Source organism: Babylonia areolata, chromosome 3 (assembly GCF_041734735.1).
Source record: "Babylonia areolata isolate BAREFJ2019XMU chromosome 3, ASM4173473v1, whole genome shotgun sequence".
NCBI classification, from domain to species: domain Eukaryota; kingdom Metazoa; phylum Mollusca; class Gastropoda; order Neogastropoda; family Buccinidae; genus Babylonia; species Babylonia areolata.
This window is the reverse complement of record NC_134878.1, coordinates 54945486-54948569: the sequence shown is the minus strand read 5'-3', so window position 1 is coordinate 54948569 and position 3084 is coordinate 54945486.

The window sequence follows — 3084 nt, the reverse complement described above, 5'->3', positions numbered from 1 at the left end:
CAGAAGTAAATACATGAAGCGGAGAGCGCCGTGGCACAGTGGTTTATGCGTTGGACGTCTGATCCAGTGTTAACCAGTGGTCAGGGTTCGAAGCCCTGTTTCGGCATAGTGTCGTGTCCTTGGGAAGACGGGCGCAACAGCAGAGTGGTTAAAGCGTTGGACTTTCAATCTGAGGGTCCCGGGTTCGAATCTCGGTGACGGCGCCTGGTGGGTAAAAGAGTGGAGATTTCCCGATCTCCCTGGTCAACATAATTATGTCCAGACCTGCTAGTGCCTGAACCCGCCCCTTCGTGTACATACGCAAGCAGAAGATCAAATACGCACATCAAAGATCCTGTAATCCATGTCAGCGTTCGGTGGATTATGGAAACAAGAACATTCCCGACATGAACACCCGGAGTATGGCTGCCTACATGGCGGGGGTGGAAACGGTCATACACGTAAAAGCCCACTCGTGTACATACGAGTGAACGTGGGACTTGCAGCCCACGAACGCAGAAGAGGAACTGAGAAGAAGTCCTTGAGAAAGGCTCTGTACTCCGACTGATTTTTCCTGCTGGCCCCATCTTGGTGTAACTGGGTACCTGACTACAGCATTTGTATTTGTATTTTCTTTTTATCACAACAGATTTCTCTGTGTGAAATTCGGGCTGCTCTCCCCAGGGAGAGCGCGTCGCTATACTACAGCGCCACCCTTTTTTTTTTTTTTTCCCCTGCGTGCAGTTTTATTTGTTTTTCCTATTGACGTGGATTTTTCTACAGAATTTTGCCAGGAACAACCCTTTTGTTGCCGTGTTTTCTTTTACGTGCGCTAAGTGCGTGCTGCACACGGGACCTCGGTTTATCGTCTCATCCGAATGACTAGCGTCCAGACCACCACTCAAGGTCTAGTGGAGGGGGAGAAAATATCGGCGGCTGAGCCGTGATTGGAACCAGCGCACTCAGATTCTCTCGCTTCCTAGGCGGACGCGTTACCTCTAGGCCATCACTCCACTAAGTCACAGTCGAGGAGGGTTATCAATTACACGGCGGAAGGACAAGACTGGGTCCCGCCTGCCTGCCTGCCTGTACTGACCGAGCTCTAGACACAGTGGGAATGAGTTCACTGCCCATATAACCCTTAAAGGCTATGGGACCTAGTTTTCTTTTCTTTTCTTTTTCTTAAATATGAATCCTAGTTTGATGTGCGAGTTACCCACACATCCCTCAAAGAGTCCTCGAATACTGTCCCTTTATTATTATTTTCCAGATACAAAATGTGCGAAAATCGAGTTTTTTTTCTTCTTCTTCTCCTTCTTCTTTCCCATGAACTCGTTCTCGTTCATATCATAGATGTGTACTGCATTGTTTGAACATGTATCTCGTGTTTTCATATAGAAAACCTCTTGTTATAATGTATGTATGTATGCATGTATGTATGTATGTATGACAATCGCTGGGAAATAAAGACATGTCGCTGTTTATTCCCGTGGTTTTTTATGCCGAGGTGTGAAGTCTTTCGGGGAAACATTTTGACAGTTGTGTCTCACAACCAATATATCGCAGCGTTGCTTACTGCAAGCTTCCAATCTAGCATGAAATATTTTGGAAATAAAAAGCAGTCAAAAACCAACCCAACAAAAAGACAATAAAAACAAACAAACAAAACAAGCAATTACTAAAAACAATTCTTAATAATAAAAAATACACGAAGTCAACAAATCTCTTTCAAACAAATCTCACTCTCTCTCTCTCTGTCTTTGTTTCTCTCTCTCTCTGTCTTTGTTTCTCTCCCCCTCTCTGTCTGTCTTTCTCTGTCTGTCTGTCTGTCTCTTTCTTTCTCTCCCTCTGTCTTTGTTTCTCTCCCCCTTTCTGTCTTTATCTCTGTCTGTCTGTCTCTTTCTTTCTCTCCCTCTGTCTTTGTTTCTCTCCCCCTCTCTGTCTTTCTCTCTGTCTGTCTGTCTCTTTCTTTCTCTTCCTGACAGTGACATCAAGACACAATGGCTATTATCAGAAACATCACAGCGCGAGGGGAGTGAACCACGCGTGCACGGACGCTCACTTTGAATACAGAATTTGCTTCCCTTGATCTTCCAACGCACATTCCTCTCGACAGTTCGGGTCTCCCTCTCTCTCCCTCACCCCATCAATTTATCCTCCCTTGACTTACTTTGATGAAAGCAATACGAAAAAAAACAACAACAAAAAAAACAAGAGAGGCAAGGCCTTCAAGACTCACTTGTGATACACTTTAAAAAAAAATCCAAGCTTTTTATGTACTGAGTATAATTTCAAAATGTAATGTTTAAGATGAGAAAGATCAGTTTAAAGCAAATTAAGTCCCCTAGCATTAATATACAGAGTAATTTCTCTTCTTTACTATCTGCACCAAAATGACTGCTCTTGTTGTTGGGTCAGAATATCAGATTAAACTGTCAAGTTTAGAGAATACAAAAAATAAAAAATAAATAAAATAAATATAACAGTAAATGCAGTTTGCATATAATTAGGCTTCATTTTTTTTTTTTTTTTTTGTGCCCATCCCAGAGGTGCAAGATTGTTTTAAACAAGATGACTGGAAAGAACTGAATTTTTCCTATTTTAATGCCTAATTTGGTGTCAACTGACAAAGTATTTGCAGAGAAAATGGCAATGTTAAAGTTTACCACGGACACACAGACACACACACAGACAACCGAATACCGGGTTAAAACATAGACTCACTTTGTTTACACAAGTGAGTCAATAAAATAAAGTAAAATGTCGTGTCGTATCGCGTCGTGCCTTATCGTCTCTCTCTCTGTCTCTCTGTGTCTGTCTCTGTCTCTTTGTCTCTCTGTCTGTCTGTCTCTATCTCTCTGTCTCTGTCTCTCTCACTCTTTCTCTCTCTCTCTCTATCTGTCTCTCTGTCTGTCACTCTCTCTATGTCTCCGTCTGTCTGTCTGTCTCTTCGCCCTCTCTCTTCTCTCTCCTCCCTCTTTCTCTCTTCTCTCTCCTCTCCCTCTCTCTCTTCTCTCGGCTCTCCCTCTCCCTCTCTCTCCTCTTTGTCTCTCTCTCTCTCTTAGTTTTTTTTTTGGGGGGGGGTGGGTGGGTGGGGGGTGGGGG